Source organism: Ovis canadensis, chromosome 4, assembly GCF_042477335.2.
Source record: "Ovis canadensis isolate MfBH-ARS-UI-01 breed Bighorn chromosome 4, ARS-UI_OviCan_v2, whole genome shotgun sequence".
Taxonomy (NCBI): Eukaryota; Metazoa; Chordata; class Mammalia; order Artiodactyla; family Bovidae; genus Ovis; species Ovis canadensis.
In genome coordinates this window covers 60,513,342-60,531,602 of record NC_091248.1, presented here as the reverse complement: position 1 = coordinate 60,531,602, position 18,261 = coordinate 60,513,342, and the positions used below count along the sequence as shown (strand labels likewise).

The 18,261-nt window shown below is 40.7% G+C and overlaps 1 protein-coding gene and 1 non-coding gene across 4 annotated transcripts in view; both read right to left on the bottom strand.

The window, feature by feature from the left end:
- Positions 1–18,261, bottom strand: part of LHFPL3 (LHFPL tetraspan subfamily member 3) — a 650,964-nt gene that overhangs the window by 467,397 nt on the left and 165,306 nt on the right. The gene's annotated exons all lie outside the window — the stretch shown is intronic.
- On the bottom strand, positions 4,197–4,268 carry TRNAC-GCA (transfer RNA cysteine (anticodon GCA)). Its single transcript has one exon. It is a non-coding gene; the product is annotated as a tRNA-Cys (tRNA).

The window sequence follows — 18,261 nt, the reverse complement described above, 5'->3', positions numbered from 1 at the left end:
GCTTTGTATTCACGTCCTATTTATGGAATGGTCTGTGCTGGGGCCCAGAGGGTGAGCACTGTTCCTGCCTGATGAGTGGGACAAGATAGATTTTCAAGGGCATGTATTAATTACATTTAAGTTGAAGTAAAACAGGTTAATGCCTTAACACAGACTTTGGAACCAGCAAGATTCCAAATATTGTTTAAAATCCTGGTTCTTGTATTTACAAGCTGTGCGATTTCTGACCATTAGTTTTTCATTGCAAAGTGAAGTAATAAGTAAAGATTAAGTGAGTTAATGTACAGTGTCTGACGTACACTGAGAAACAATATGAACTGAAACGCTGCTCAAGTAAAAGGTGTCCACAAAAGCCAAAGAAGGTAGTAACTTGCTGACTGGTAGGGGTAGAAGAGAAAGGGGGTGGGCATCCATGAAGAGATGTGTAAACTAGATAAACACCTTACAAGAGAAAGAAATATAGAGGAAACAGGGTGACAGATTGGGAAACCAACTGTAATCTTGGCTTCCACTTCTTGCTGTGGATTTTGAAAGACAAAGGGATCGTGCAAGCGTGATCGTATTGAGGATTATGGAGCAATGTGCATACACTGCACAGAGCATTAAAGGAGCTGTGCTAAGTCACTTCAGTCATGTCTGACTCTTCCTGACCCCATGGACTGTAGCCCGCCAGGCTCCTCTGTCCATGGGATTCTCCAGACAAGAATACTGGAGTGCATTGCCATTTCCTTCTCCAAAAGGAGCTGGGGGGCATTTTTTTTTGGCATGGGAAACAGGGAAGATTTTATTATGGAGCGATATGGACATGGAGGGGTTTTAACAAGATTACTGGTAATCCTTCAGGATCCCAGGTCATAGGGGGAACTGTAGCCAATTGTAGAAGGTTAAAGGTCATGTGGAAAATAAAGTGGAGCAGGGCATATATATTACTCTTTAAATAAATTTGAAGAATAAATAGATGAGGAATACAGGAGAATTGCTTGAAGGAGAAAGTGAAGGTTTGATGCTTTGTCTTTTAGGATTAGTGAAATATGTTCCTCTTTAGAGACATAAGAGAATGATTTGGTGGCAAAGGACAAACGAACGAGTGATGATGGACAGATGAAGGCCCTCAAAGAGGCAGGCGGGAAAGGGAACAAAGATGCAAGTGGAGGGAACAGGTGAACATCTACATTGTTCTTTAAGACAGAAAAGAAGGGAGAGAGGGTAGGTTAAGATAGCCGTTTTAAATTGGAAAGCAAGAAATGTGAGGGTTCTCACAAGTCATAGATCCTTTAAATTGGTGGACATGGTAGTTATAAATGAATGTGAAAACAGAATATATTTTCATGTGATTTACATAAGAACCAGAACCATATGTCTTGAATATTTATTATTATACAATATTTATTAAGCTCTTCTGTGTAACTGTACAAGTTTCCAAATGGAAAGCACAGCCAAGAAAACAGTTTGCATGCACCAGGCAAAGCCTGAAGACACAGCTATTGCCCAGTATTCCCTGCAAAGCACCATTTCTTTGGTAAATTCAGTATGGTCTATGGTCTGATGCTAGGTTCAGGCATGCTCTGAATGAATCCATTTCAGAGATAATCAGTTTGAAACTGAAACATTCTCCCTAAAATGAGTCAGTAAACAATCTGGGGTAGGACAGTCCAGTGATTCAAGAATTAAACCATCCTGTTTCTATCACAGGAATGTTGATGTTGTTTCCTGTCAACTGTTGTAAATAAGAAAAGAGAAACTATCACTTAATGAAACACAAATGCAAAACCAAAATCTTACAATAAAGTCCAATTCCTAATAGCATCGTTATTCAAATGACCCTATAGTTCTCATTTGCTAGTTGAGAATTTATGCAGGAACAAAAAACCTGTAATAATTTTAAACTAAATTAACTCCTGATGAATAAGCACATACTAAAGGAAAGAAACATTCAAAGCTAATGAGAATACTGTTTAAATGTGATGGGAATGAAATTGTAAATTGGTAAGCATAAAACATTTCTAATTGGAAGATTTGTATTTTGTGTGCTGGGTTGGTCATATTAGTTTGCATAGGAAAACTTATTATTTTGGATATGCTATTAAAATGTTTAATTTGGATGAGATAAACAGACTACAATGGAAATCACTTTTACATGTAAAAGGAATGTAATTCTGTACTTTAATTTACTGTATGCCTCTAGGCCCCCACCTCTACACTGAAGGCGGGTGGTGGGGGAGCCCTGAGCAGCTGGTCTTCCCTGGTGATGTACTGCTCCCCAGCATGCATCTGGTAGAGCCCTGATATCTGCCTGCCCTCCCTGAGGCAATGTGTGGGTTGCTGTTTTTAATGCCTCTCAATCTACAATGAGTTTTTGCGCATGGAAAAGTTCCTGCTATCTTGCCAAGCTTGATAGGGTCATCTCTTTATTTGCAATGCTAAGGGAAAACACCTACAAAGGAATAGGAATGTGGAACTTCAGCTGGAATAGACCATGATCTACAATGGGAGACACACACCTATGAACACATCAAAAAGCCCCTAAAACTCGGCTGAAAGTGATCATTTTCCAGTCCATTTCTCTCAACTGTATGTTCTGTGGGGCAGCAGAGTATTGCCAGGATTCGTAGTTAACTGACTGCTGATGCAAAGGTAAATCTTAGGAGTCAGGATAGAAATGAAACAACAGAGCTGCATATCTGAGTCTCCGGTCCAATCTAAACCCTGTATTATCTGTCAGAGCTACAGCTGGAGTGAAGCCCAAGACTCCTGCTCTCTGAGACCTACTCTTCTGGATCTGAGCCCCCTCAGCATAAATTCTGGGTCTCTGGGTACTTTCACTGAGTTCCAGATGAACTCAGTATGTAAATGGATGTAAATTCTAGACCCTCTACAGGGGTCACCAACACCTAGGATACGGCAGGAGGACGACCAAGCATGGGTATCTGTGGCCATTGTAACTGCAGCTCCATAAGGAGTTCTTAAAAACAGGAGGTGGCACCCCACAAGGAAACATGTGAGAGGAGGAAAGAATGAATTCCAGACAGCAGTGTTTAGATAGAAGAGGCTTAGGTTTTATATTATACATTGTTCTACCTGGAAAAAGAATTAGAGCAAGCTTTCTGGCAAAACATTTAAATCAATTTTTCCTGCATGTTTTTAGGATCATTATTAATATATTTTAAACATACAGAGAATTGCTTTTTCGTATTTTAGTAGCTTTAGGTATTTAGGCCCTTTTGTGGTTTTCCATGCACCCAATGGAGAGTGGAGAACTCCAAAAAATTTTAAGGCTACCTAATACAACCAGCTGAAGCTCCAATACTTTGACCACCTGATGTGAAGGACTGACTCATTGGAAAAGACCCTGTTGCTGGGAAAGATTGAAGGCAGGAGGAAAAGGGGACAACAGAGGATAAGATAGTTGGATGGCATCACCGACTCGATGGACATGAGTTTGAGCAAGCTCCAGGAGTTGGTGATGGAGCGGGAAGCCTTGTGTGCTGCAGTCCATGGGGTTGCAAAGATTCAGACATGACTGAGCAACTGAACCAAACTGAACTGAACTGAATATGACCAGGGGGAACTGTTGGATCTGAGTAAGGGGTTGATTTTCAGATATTCTGCTGAGGTCAAGAAGAATTAACATCCCCATGCATGTCCTACTCCATCTGGTTTCTCTAAAGAAGGGTCATTATTTATTTGTAAAACCTCTTACAAATTCAGAAGAAGTATCACTCTAGTGGGGGTGATTTGGGCTGCTTCTATGTATCCCACGGTAGTACAGGAACAAAAAGGAAGTACCTAAAAGGATGGGGGAATGTTGATCACTCACTTGTGGATTCTGTTTATCTTACCTATTAAAAGAAAGAAAAGAAAAGAGGGTTAGGCAAGAATACCTAGTTTCTAAAGAAAAAGATAGTGGGCTGCTAGGAAGGTTAAAGGTGGGACTGATTATAAAAATGCAGAAACTATCTGAAAGTTAGCTACAAAACCACTTAATAAGAGCTTGATAATGAGGCAGACATAGAGATCTCAGTGCAAGTCCCATACTGGCCCCACATTCTCCTATGGGATGTGAAGTGAAGTGAAGTCACTCAGTCATGTCCAACTCTTTGCGACCCCATGGATTGTAGCTTACCAGGCTCCTCGGTCCATGGGATTTTCCAGGCAAGAGTACTGGAGTGGGGTGCCATTGCCTTCTCCAGGGGATGTTCCCAACCCAGGGATTGAACCTGGGTCTCCTGCATTGCAGGCAGATGCTTTACCGTCTGAGCCACCAGGGAAGAATGGTTGGCACATACAAAAAGGCTCCCCTGATAAGCACTCAGGAAGACTACCCTGGGCCACAGTGTGAAAATACTTAGGGCATCAACAGTGAAGAGGCTTTAAACTGCAGAACTATTTGTACCAGCCACATGGAAAATAAGAATAAGCTAATCCTCCACAAAAATTCCTCATCTCCAAACTTCTCCGTTGAACTAGAGTGCTATATCTACCTGGATTTGGGGGCAAGGTATTAGGGTACTAGGGTACCACATACATCACATACATGGTACCACACTGCATCACTCATCTGTGCACCTTCAACGGGCCAGCTCCTGGTCCTCACACATCCCACTACCTAGAGTTCAGAAACCTGGGGTTTATTCCCAACTCAGCTTCTGAGTTCCATCTTAGTCCTGACAAAGGGGAACTGAAAGAGCCCAAGGGCAATTACCCAAACCTTGTGCTCCCCCTCTGGTGACCACTACACTAATTTATTGAATGTTTACTGAGGCACACTAGATGATGAGGACAAAAAGGAAGATAGAATATATTTGAAGACTTGAACTGAAATATAAAGGATGCATAGGAATTCCCTGAGCTCTATCCTGAGTTACACACAGCACCTGCCACGGAATTCACAAGGTTCAGCGCAAATGAACATTCAGAGCCCTTTGTTCAGGAAGTATTAAGGATCTCAAGACGGGGACAGCAGGGCAGTAAATCATGGGGGGCCCCTTCTGAGCCTGAAACAGTCATGACACAGGCTGCATGCCCAGGAAGCCAGCCCTAATTACACAACCTTTATTTCTTTGCCTAAAGTCCAATCTCCCAAGATCTCAGAACATGTCTTTCATCACTTGCCCCTCATTCTCAGTGGAGACTCTGGATCCTGCTAATGCTGGCAGACTTAGCTGCCTGCCTGGAGCTTTGTTGCATGCTCTAGACTCTCGACAAACCTGTGTCATTGAAGCTGGGGTTCCCTGACACTACATTCCTACAGAACCACCCCTGCAACCTGTTGCTATATGTAGACCTGCCCTCTCACAGCCCCCATGAGCTGGACCTCTCTCACAGTCAGATGGATGGACTTTCTCTCCTCCTTTGACCATCTGACACCCGCCTGAGGGGGTGAAAGGGTAGGTATAATTCAGGTCCTGGACCTTCCAAATTCTTCAGGCTCTGGGGGTGAGAGAGAGAGATATCATGAAGTCATTCCCTTAGGCTGAAGAGCAATGTCTCAGGATCCCGAACTCAAGTGGACCAGATGAAAAGTAGTATGATGGCCTTCTTGGCCCTTTTATACTAGTAAAGGAAAAGTGAATCAATGAAAATAGCATTGCTCCCCAAAGATCAACACGGAGTTTTGATATGTACATGCTTTTAATATGTACATGGTCAGCATTTTCCTTTCTCCTCTTGAAAGTCATCCAAAATCACACTCAATTTTTGGCAAAACTAGGAGAAGAAACTCTAAAATATTTGTAGGGGTTACCAAAAACAATCAAGTTCACTCAGAAGCTGCATGAAAGAAACTGGAGAGGAGCCAGGCAGCGATTTCTATGCAAGAACTCAGCTATGGTGGTCTCAGAAAGTATTGACAAAAATACACATTCTTAAGTCAAGAGGCCCACTCCAAGAGGACTGTGCTCGCAGCTCTGCAGGTAGAAACGGGAGTGAGCTGACCTGGTTTAGTGCACAGAAGCAAAGGAGAAGGAGCTACACCATCAACCACGGACACAGCCATGTATACAGGAAGCCAAGAAGAAGAGCCGCAGGTCTGTGAATCCCAGTTATCAAGCAGTGCAACTCTTATCCTTTCCTGCCTTCAATTTTCAAAAAAGCAATAGAAAATCTATAGTATCCATTTTTCACAGGAAGCTATCAAAGTGATCTCCGCCATCCCTAAAAAGAGTCATGCCAACATGCTTCTACCAGAAAAGTTTACCAAACCCAGAAAAGGAATATAATTGTGATGCTACTTAAACTGTCCCAGGAAAGAACAATAAGAGGGACATTTCCAAATTGTTTTAATATAGTAAGCATAATATTAATACCAAAAGATGATAGAGTGTCCACAAAAAATTCCCAAAGGTCAATGTCTCTTACGGATGTCAATGTCTCTTACGGATGTCAATGTAAAAATCCTAAATAAAATATTAGTAAATGGAATCCAACAGTACATTAAGGAATAATGATAAAAAGATGATCTAACATTTAGAATTATATTAATATAATTCATCATACTAGTAGTTTCAAGAAAATTAAAATATAGGATCAGCACCACTTTCAATTTTTTTAAAAAAAAAACATTCCTTGAAATGAGAATTAAAGACATTGACTTTCACAATAAAATATATTTCTCTTAGTGCAAAAGTCAACATCACATCCAGAAACTGAGAGGATGGGAATAAGACACGGGAGACAGATTTTTCACTGTCTTCATGATGTTTAAATAACATGAATGAATTACCTATGAAAAACTGTATGAATAATATGTTAAGAAAGAAAAGACCTTCTCATCAGGCTTTCTATCCACAACCCCATTCTCTCCTGTAGTAAACCCTCCAACCATGTATGAGGGGCCTTAAATCCTCTGCCTCACCTGCCTCAGTAGGGAAGACAGACTTAAGGAGGTAAGTCCAAAAGAAATCCAGAAGCCAAAGGGATCAACAGGAGCACGCTTCCTGCAGGCCCAGAGCTTTTAACCTCCTCCCCTCCTCACCTGTCATCATGCTGTATCCTCAGCACTTTGCCCCAGGAATGTCCATGCTCTGAGGGATGGCGCGAAGGAGGTGGAAATGCCTCCATGTCAGGGTGGGTAAGTGCGGAGTGAGCTTTGAGACCCTCTGTGTCCCTAGTGCTTGTCTGCTCAGTCCTGCTTCTCTTGATCTTTTGGAGCCTGCAAGTACCATTCAAAATCAGATGGAGGAAGAAATGGAATGCCTCTACTTTCACAGATGAGCTTTCTTAATAGCAAAAGGACATGATAACTTAAAATAAAGAGCCCCAAATCACTGAATGAGAGGAAAGGCGGAGGGGAAGGAATTAACAACCCTAATCTCCAGACCTACTATGATTAATAAGATGTGAAAATCTCAAAGATACTGTGTAGAGACAAATCAATACAGTTGCCACATAAGCCAATTCTGCTCATTTATTGGAACCAATTATCTTGTGTAAAATGACTATGTCCAAAATAACAAGTTTAAGATTTTTTTATTTACTAAGTTACTTGGAACAACTACAAATATTTCAAAATGTATCAGGGGTATCTCACCCACATATTCACTCTTACATCTCCTTTACATGATACACATTTTTGGGGGAGACAAACAACTTTCTGTATAGCTTTAGAAGTCTGTGGATCATTGACTTAAAAATCTTGCCCTTTTGTTAAGAAAAGGTATTATAATTGAACATGAAAGTTATAGAATGGTAAATGAAAGTGGCATCATCATGATTCATACATTTTCTGTATAATTCCATCATCCCCAAACAATTTATCAACAATTAATTAAGCATTACCACTTGCTGAAGATTATTTGCCACCCTGCTTTTGGACAAGAAGGGCATATGAAGGAACAGAATCGATCTTGCAAAACAAATCAGGAGTAAGACTGGAATTAAATGACTGGTTCCTGTCCTTTGATCAGTGGATGGACGGGTCCTCAAACTTTTGTTTTGGTCACCGTGAGCACATTTTCACAGAATTTAATGACTTCCACCTCCGGAGTCAATATCTCAGTTCAGTGAACACTTCAGTCTCTCTGCAAAACCAAGGTTGAGAGTATCCATGTGGTTTCACATGTGTCTATTTCATCAGTTCACAAAATATATTCTTGTATATTATATATATTCTTGCATACTTCTTGTATTCCCATGTACATTTCCTTCCCTTTGGGCAGATAATAAAACTGTCCAACAAATTAAAACCCAGATGGAGACCTGGTTCTGCAAAGAATGATGCTGAATGTATCTTCCAGGCCTTCTCTAATCCTCAGCCTGGATCACAGCCAGCCCACAAGCTGCCAATCAAGAGGGGGCCCACCTAGTGTGGGAAGAATGGCAGATGGCACACTGGGCAACCTGCCAGCCACCTTTTGGGTCCTAAATTTGTTCAGTGTTCATGAGATGAAAGCAATTGCTGTTTCAGGGTTTGAAGAGGTGGCAAGGAGAAGGAACAAGAAAAAGCAAAGCTTGGAAAGGCAATATCTTCTTTCAGTCCTTTTCGTGATGAATGACTGACTCATTTACCTACTACAGACATTGCAGCAGGAAGAGAGTCACCAGGGTGTAAACACCTAAGAGCCTAAAAGGATGGATCCAACTTAGAAAAGAACTTTGCTAACTACACCACTAATGGGATGAAAAGTGTAGCTTAAAAGAGGCTCCATCTGGGCAAATGCACAATTGACAGCAATCCTCTGGAGCCCCTTGATCAGGAAAGTCTGCCTCCACGAGAGGGTTAGACTGCGTTCTTAGAAGCAGAGCCAGAGCTAAGTAATTTTGCAAGTGATTTATGAGGAGTATTCTCAAGAGACACACTTGTAAGGAAATGAGGAAGGAAGGAGATGACAGGGGAAGGCCACCTATGAAGGGAAGGAAGCAATTATCCTCCAATAAGGGCAGTTCTCCAGGGAAAGGTACAAATGTGAGTTCATAGCAGCTAACATTTACAGACTGAGAGGAGTAGGTGGGTGCAGCATTACCGACGTGCTACACAGCGTGGCGCATCCTAGACTTGCAAGGTCAACCACTTAGTCCTTGACCCTACAGCCTTTCTAAAACAGCCATCTTGGACTTGCCTGGTGGTACAGTGGATGGAAATCCACCTTCCAGCGCAGAGGACACAGGTTCAATCCCTGGTCTTAGAAGATCCCACATGCCAAGGAGCAGTTGAGCCCATGTGCCACAATCACTGAGCCTTTGCTCTAGAGTTCACAAGCTGCAACTACCGAAGCCTGTGCACTCTCAAGCTCATGCTACACAAGAAAAGTCACGGCAATGAGAAGCTCACACGCCACAACTAAAGAGCAGCCCTGCTTGCCACAACTAGAGAAAGCCCACGTGCAGCAACGAAGACCCAGCACAACCAAAAATAAAAGAAATAAAGAGATAGATTATTAAAAAATAAGCCATCTTCACAAGCAATGGCTCTTTTTCCACTCAATGGTTGAAGTGGGGCATCATATATCTTATACTCATGAGACATTTATTATATAAATTTCAACTTCCCATTATGCACAGCAATACTGTTTCAAATACTTTCATAAACACGCTAGATCCCTCACCAGCTCACATGCTCTCCTCCTCTTTTCTGATTCCTAACCTCCCACCATGTTTCATTTTCCATGTCATCCTGGATTCATGAGACTTGCCCTGCTCTCGCCTACTTGCTCCTCATTGGCAGCATCCATACCTTATAAAGAAGGAAGGATAAGGAAGCAGAACAGAGCTCGGTACTTTCCCCACAGAGAAGGCGTCTCCTTTCAAAAAACATTCATCTCCACAAAATTAACTGAGTTTGGTCTCTGGGTTCTGAACTGCCAGTTATATGCACCCAGGTGTGCTGGAGACCTGCAAGTATAGATAATTTTATGTGGCTGAAGCCTAGGCTGAGTGAAAGTGAGAGAAGAGACAAGAATGATAATTGAAGAGCCTGATCATGGAAGGCCTCGTATGGCCTTACTCATGGGCCTTATTCATGGAAGTGCAGAATATGTGTTAGGATAGCCCTGAGTTTAATAGGCGAGGATCATGTCCCCTAGGAAGGCAAAGTGACATGATTGACCAGTGGCAGAAATGAGACTAGAGAGCTGGCTTCCTTGCTTCAGTCTGGTATTTCTCCCACAAGTGGTTCCTTAAAAGACTAGACCTAGCGCTTTATTTCATGAATGGCTGAGTCTCATGGTTTTTCTAAGTAAATCAGAACTCCCAACACCCCCGTTCTCAGCAACTCTAGTTTAAATGTCAGCTGCAAATATCTACTGAAAAAAATTCCTAATTTTGCCCACGGGTTAGTCAGAATTTCATTATTGTTAGCTTTTTTGCATACTGAATACCTGTTTTATGCATGGCCCCGTTCTGGCCATAATTTCAGCTCTGGGACACTCTATGTGTAGAACAATTCTACGACATGTTTCATAATTTGTTATCTTTTTGCGGATGCTTAACTTTGTAATGAAGTGATTCAAAATAGCCTACAACAGAAATCTGTACAAAGGAGCAACTCTCAACTTGGCAATTGGGCATAAGCACACATGTTTGGGCCTCACAATTACTCATCCTGGGAGTATTTTCTCAGAAGAGTCTACTCCAAACTGTCCAGGTAAAGTTGTTCTCTTTTCTAGTTGAGATACATTTTCCATTCCATGGAAGGGTATTTTCTCTATAATTTTTCACCTGCAGGTGAAAAGGACTGCCGGCAACCAGCTACTCACAATTAAGCATTGAGTATCTTGTCACTTTATACCTTTTGGCAATTGGGGAGATGGTAGGGAGGGGTCGGGAGGAGGAATGTCCTTTGGTGAGCAGCTGCTATGCATCAGGCACTGAACTAAATGCCTTGCATGTTTAATCTCATTCGATCCTTGTGACAATTCTGTGAGGCAGAATCATTATCCTGATTTTACAGTTAAGGAGCAGGGCTCAGAGAGTCACTGGTTAACCACAGGTCCCAGAGCACCAGGATTCACACTGGGGTCTGTCTTGCTCCAGGGCTTTGATTTCCCTCCTGTGTGATATTTTCTTCTCTCCCTACCTGTTTCCACGACAGAATGCTTCAAAATTTTGTTTGGTATAAACCTGTGATGAGTAAATACCAAACATTATAAACTTCATCCTAAAGTTCCACTTTCTGTTTTGCATGTGACAATAATGAAACCCGTTTCATTACAATTTACAGCCTTACAAACTAACTGTGAGGAACAAATGAGATGATCAATAAGAAAGCCTCAGAAAATAATAAACTGCTACACATATGGGAAGTGTTTTTCTACATATAGTTACAGTAGGCTCAACTGTGGGGGCTGGGAGTAGAAAACAGATGCTAGGGGCACTGAGAGCTCAAAACCCTGGCAGGTTTGGCAGACACAGGAAGTCTGGGAATTGAAGATTTGCCCCTTGGGGCTGCTGAATGTCAGCAGAAGTGGAAGAAGCACCCAGGATGACCTCTCAACATCCTGAGTTAGTTCAAGGGTGGTACAGAGCTATTAGACCTAAGAGCTCCTACAGAACCCTTCAGAATGGCCTTTAGAGAGTTAAGCACCCAAAGAAAGTAATAACTCCTTAATGAAAACTGCTTATATATTACTGTCCACTATGAAGGATCCATGGTGACTAGATTTGAGTAAGTCAAATTCTCTCCTTTCAGATAATGGACCTATGGGCTCTTAGAGCTTTTTTCCAGCATGAAGCCCTTCTGTACTATGTGAGACAGTAGCCGAGCCCAGCCTCAGCCGAGCCCAGCAGCAGTGCAGACTCCAGCCAAGGCAGGCTTTCTTGAAATGGTTCTATTCAACAGTGGAGGGATATCTCCCTGAACAACACAAGGGTGTGGTTTCACCTGTCACTTTGCACAGCTCTCAAAAAGTTATTTTAGCCAACGACTAGGTCCTACTGTACAGCACAGGGAACTATATTCAATATCCTGTGACAAACCATAGTGGAAAAGAATATGAAAAAGAATATATATGTATAACTGAATCACCTTGCTGTAGGGCAGAAATTAAAACATTGTAAATCAACTATACTTGAATAAAATCTTTTTAACAAGAAAAAAAAAAAACCTGTTTTCATCAGATTATGGTTTTCTAATCTGGGTTCTGGAGCAATGTTGTCCTGTTACCACCCAACCCTCAGTCAGTGCTCACTGTTTCCACTGAACATTCTTGCTACCCAGGGTACATTTATCATGCTTTGGAGTTAAGACTAATAATAGCCGAGAGCTAACTGTGCAGCAGCATACCAAGGGAGTGCCTGAAACTGGAGAAGGCTCCTTTACTAGTAGCCTTTAAGTATCCACCTGAGTTTCCCTAGGAGAGAGATTTAAGATGCAGGGACAGAACACACGGAGCATACCTCTCAGCAGCACTCACAGAACAAAGTCCAGCTCAACAGGACGCTTATACCAGGGACATGAGTGAGACAAAGACAAGTAAAAGGGTAAAGCACTGGCCAGTTAGGGATGAAGACGAGCTGAAGTGCCTGTTTCTTCCCCATCCCCCACCCCTTCCAGTTTCCCCCTGGAGGATTCATTAAGATTTTCTGGGTCCAGGGAAGTGCAGCAGTGGAGAGAATACTAAAGAAGGAAACATCAAAACTGCCCCAAGGTCCATCATGTTGGCTTTTACTCATTCAGGAGCTATGGCTTCTAAGACTCCTTAGAGACTGAAGACCCAGAAACCAACAAGAGTATACATCCTCACGTGCCAGGTAATTTTGTGGACGTTAAAATAATTCCTCAACCAGTCAGAAGTTTGTTTAAAGATAATGGAGCCTCACAAAGGGGTTCCTATAAAAATATCAATCTAATAAATCCCCATTTTGATTCATGAGAATTTTGATAACTTTCAACTTTAAAAATATTATCTTTGTTATTATAAAATGATAAAAACAGAAAGGTTAAAATTTACATTTAACCTTGTATTCTTATTCTGCCAATCTTTCGTCCATTGCAAAATGTAGAGAGAGCTTTGGAGATTTCAGTAATTAATTCCCATGGCATGGGGCTCAACACGGACCAGCCCCTAGCGCTTTTCATAAGCTGTTCATAAGTCTGCAAAGCTTTTCTTCCCCCTTTGGTGAATTTCTCGGCATCCCTTGAATCTCAGTTAAGTGTCATTTTCTCAGTGAAGATGTCTGGGATGCACTGGACTCCTTTGTCAAATGCTCAGGGTAGGACACCATTCCCTCCTTTAAAGCACATCACTGTGCTCGTAATTACCCACTCTTTGGCATGATCATTGGATTAATGTTCATCTTCTCTTCATGGAAGCCTGCATGAGAGGAGAACCCACACCCAGTTTGCTCACCAACTTATGCCTATTGATAGCACAATGCTTGGCACATAGCAAACACCTGATAAATATTTACTGAACGAGTGAAAAAATGAATAAAAGTACCTATAAGAAATTATGATCTATACAGACCAGGATCACAATGAAATGTTCAACACAAATCAACAGCAGTTTGTCAAATGACCTCTCTTCTGTTTTAAAGTTAATATTGCTCCAAATGTGTGTGCCTATGAAGTATATTTGTTTTTAGCTTATCTAATATGAAGACTTGAGTGAAAATAATTCCTCTAAAACTTTTCTTTTCCTTTAGCAATAAAATGGAGAGGGAGACTAAGGAGTCATTTCAAACTTTCAGTGAAAGTCATTTATATACATCCATTCCCTTCAACATTTGGATCTTAGAATACTCAAAGGGTGACAAAAGCCAGGAACAATATCAATACTCAACATCATCTGAAATCTAGTTTCCAAATCCATTCACCAGAAAAGTCCTGTCACATTATTTTGCTATTTTATGTCTCCCATGTGGTATTTCCAGTCAGAAAACCTTTCGATGGGACTTTGTGTTTGTTTTATTTTCCTATTCATAATAACAAAGAAGCTCCTTTGGGCATGTCCATTCTACATGGAAGAAGATAGATGTCTGTCAATGAAAAATGCTTAGGAGAACATCAAAGAAATGTTTGCAATAATAAACACATGTTACCAGTCTAATTTCTCTAAGCTCAGTACACACAGATTCAAGACATGCTACACTCAGGCAGGAAGAAAAATTACTTCTAAGATAGACAAGTGTCAGCGACAATATGTGTTAAGAATTTTTCTTAAAATTAAGAGACTAAAAATTAACAGAAAAAACCATTGATCAATTTCATATATTCCATTCAAGAAGGAACAGAAAACTATTTTCTAGTCACAACATCCAGATAAGCATTTCCTGAATATTTTGAGAAAAACTAGTGTGTGCTACTATATTTCAAAAATTAGCACTAAACAGAATTAAATGGTGTCCTGTATTGCAGGACTTATCAGAGCCTTTGTGAACTGTTACATCAGCAGCGGCCACAGGACTGGAAAAGGTCAGTTTTCATTCCAATCCCAAAGAAAGGCAATGCCAAAGAATGCTCAAACTACCACACAATTGCACTCATCTCACACGCTAGTAAAGTAATGCTCCGAAATTCTCCAAGCCAGGCTTCAGCAATACGTGAACCACGAACTTTCAGGTGATCAAGCTGGTTTTAGAAAAGGCAAAGGAACCAGAGATCAAATTGCAAACATCTGCTGGATCATCGAAAAAGCAAGAGAGTTCCAGAAAAACATCTATTTCTGTTTTATTGACTATGCCAACAGCTTTGGCTGTGTGGATCACAATAAACTGTGGAAAATTCTGAAAGAGATGGGAATACCAGACCACCTGACCTGCCTCTTGAGAAACCTATATGCAGGTCAGGAAGCAACAGTTAGAACTGGACATAGAAAAACAGGCTGGTTCTAAATAGGAAAAGGAGTACCTCAAGACTGTATATTGTCACCCTGCTATTTAACTTCTATGCAGAGTATATCATGAGAAACGCTGGGCTGGAAGAAGTACAAGCTGGAATCAAGATTGCTGGGAAAAATATCAATAACCTCAGATATGCAGATGATACCACCCTTATGGCAGAAAGTGAAGAGGAACTAAAGAGCCTCTTGATGAAAGTTAAAGAGGAGAGTGAAAAAGTTGGCCTAAAGCTCAACATTCAGAAAACGAAGATCATGGCATCTGGTCCCATCACTTCACGGCAAATAGGTGGGGAAACAGTGGAAACAGTGTCAGACTTTATTTTGCAGGGCTCCAAAATCACTGCAGATGGTGATTGCAGCCATGAAATTAAAAGATGCTTACTCCTTGGAAGGAAAGTTACCAACCTAGATAGCATATTGAAAAACAGAGACATTATTTTGCCAGCAAAGGTCTGTCTAGTCAAGGCTATGATTTTTCCAGTGATCATGTATGGTTGTGAGAGTTGGACTGTGAAGAAAGCTGAGTGCCGTAGAATTGATGCTTTTGAGCTGTGGTGTTGGAGAAGACTCTTGAGAGTCCCTTGGACTGCAAGGAGATCCAACCAGTCCATTCTGAAGGAGATCAGCCCTGGGTGTTCTTTGGAAGGAATGATGCTAAAACTGAAACTCCAGTACTTTGGCCACCTCATGCGAAGAGTTGACTCATTGGAAAAGAAACCTGATGCTGGGAGGGATTGGGGGCAGGAGGAGAAGGGGACGACCGAGGATGAGATGGCTGGATGGCATCACTGACTCGATGGATGTGAGTCTGAGTGAACTCCGAGCGTTGGTGATGGACAGGGAAGCCTGGCGTGCTGCATTTCATGGGGTCACAAAGAGTCGGACACGACTGAGCAACTGAACTGACTGACTGACTGACATCACCAAAATGGAATTATAAACATGCATATTTTCAGAAACATACTTAACCACAGAGCCCTTTCTGTAAGACATGATTTTTTTTAATTAAAAAATGTAAAACTGTTGTTAAAAACATATAAAATATACCATTTCAAACATTTTGAAGTGTACAGTTCAGTGATGCTAAGTATATTCACATTGCTGTACAACAGATCTTCAGAACTCTCTCATTTTGCTAAACTGAACAACTATTTCCCCATTTCCTCCTTCCCCATTCCTCATTAGCCACCTTTCTGGCAACCACCTTTCTACTTATGTAAGACATGATTTTTAATATACCAAAAAACAAGTTTTCAAGTAATATGCTAAAAAAAAATCTGGATTAGTTGCACGATTAAAACTACCAGGACAGATGTAGTGGATGATTTAACTAAAATTATTTAGCGGTTTTCTTTGACAATAATGGGTCACATCTTTTTGAATCCCCATCTGCACCACTACTTCAAAGTTTCTATTGATTATCATTACTATCATGAGTTTCAGAACCCACTCCAGTATTCTTGCCTGGAGACTCCTATGGATTGAGGAATCTGGCAGACTACATCAAAGGATTGCAAAGAGTCAGACATGACTGAAGCGATTTAGCAGGCATGCATGCAGGCATGAGTTTCAGAGAACAAAAGTAGGGAATAATGTTTTGATTTTTTTTTTGTTTTTTGTTTTTTAATTTATTTATTTATTTATTTTTATTTTTTAAATTTTAAAATCTTTAATTCTTACATGCATTCTCAAACATGAACCCCCCTCCCACCTCCCTCCCCATAACATCTTTCTGGGTCATCCCCATGCACCAGCCCCAAGCATGCTGCATCCTGCGTCAGACATAGACTGGCGATTCAATTCACATGATAGTATACATGTTAGAATTATTAGAAACAATGTTTTTTCCATCTGTACTAAGAACTTCTTGAGAGGAAGCTTATAGTTTACAAGGGCTGTTTTATATATAAGGAAGAATTACCATGGAAAATTATGTTAAACTTATTGTATCATGTTTCTTCTCTGCAGTGACTCTGATGGCCTAAAACATGAAAATAAGTTTCTTTGTAAGTATTTTGTGGTTCCATGATTTTGTCCAAGTTTAAATTTCTAGTCTTTTTTCTCAATACTCACTGCTTCATACATCCCGCTAGTCCTCTGTCTGCTGTATGCTATTTTTAGATCTCTGTGCCTTTATCTCTTTTTATGATTTTATCTGAGCATGGGCTTCTTCCATGTTCTCCACTAAGAAGAAGCCACCTTCTCTCTGCAACAGGAAGTAAAGCCTCTCCATGCTATCTTGCTTATTTTTTCAGCACATAATTCATTCTGCTATTACATCCACTATTCAGAGCCACAGGGTCTTTGAGGTTGAGGATAATGCCTTAATCTTTTTATTCACCTTAATCCTAGCACAGTGTCTTTTCATAATAAATACTCAAAAATTAGTACAACTGAACCCCCAGATAGACCTCCTCTGAAGGTCTTTTAGAAGCAGATTGAATTCTAACTGTTCAGGGATGACTTATGGCTGCATCTTCCACAAGGCAAGGGAAGAGCTAAACCAGCTGCAATGATTTTCTTGTACTGTGGTGAATGTGGGTAGAAGACGAGGTCTTATTTATTTATTTTATATGACTCTGCTGAGTAGATCACTTGTGCCTCCTGGCTTGGTATGTTTTCCTGTCCCTCCATAATGGCAGGTTTGAAGGAAGCATGGTGAGCTTGTGGGCAAATACTGCACAGAGTGTGTGTGTGTGTGTGTGTGTGTGTCTAGGTGGGAGAAAGAGGATGTGTACGTCGCAGAGCTTTATAAATATTTTACCTCAAATAAATATTCTACTTCTTTCTTATTTAGTGAAGGGTGACTATTTAGATGCCATTTGTCAAAATCAATTTCTAAAATAAATTTACTCTAAGATTTATTTAGTGCTTATTATGTGCCAGGCACTATTCTAAATGCTTGGCATGGGTATCTAATCTGATCACCACAACAACCCCATAAGATAAAGACTGTTTCATTGTCATTTTCCAACCAGGGAAAACAAGGCACAGAGTGCTTATATAATTTGCCCAATGTCACACACAGAGAAGAGATTTAAAACCAGGCTGTTTTGACTCCACAGCCTCAACTTCTGCACCACATGCATGAATAGAAATACACAAAGTTAGGATTGAATAAATACTTGTTTTCTTGGCAAAGAGTTGAATCCACTGAGAAGACAGGAAGATTATAAGATAAGCACAATTGTGTTAAATCTTTTATAATGTTAGTTGACTTGCCTGTCATTTGCTATTCATTCTGTAGTAGAATACAAGTTAAAAAAATATGTGGGGTATGTTGGGTGCTTGACTGGAAAGTCCAAATGGGAATAATCCTCATAAAGAAAATCTTTATTGTCATTAAGAGGAAAGCTTTAGAAAGACGAGCCATAATTTGCACTGGAAAATATTTTAACAGCTTGTAAAACTTACATTTGAAAAAAGCATTTATTCCCTTTAGGGTTCTGGTAGTTCTCACCATGGACAATATGTTGGTGGGATTTTT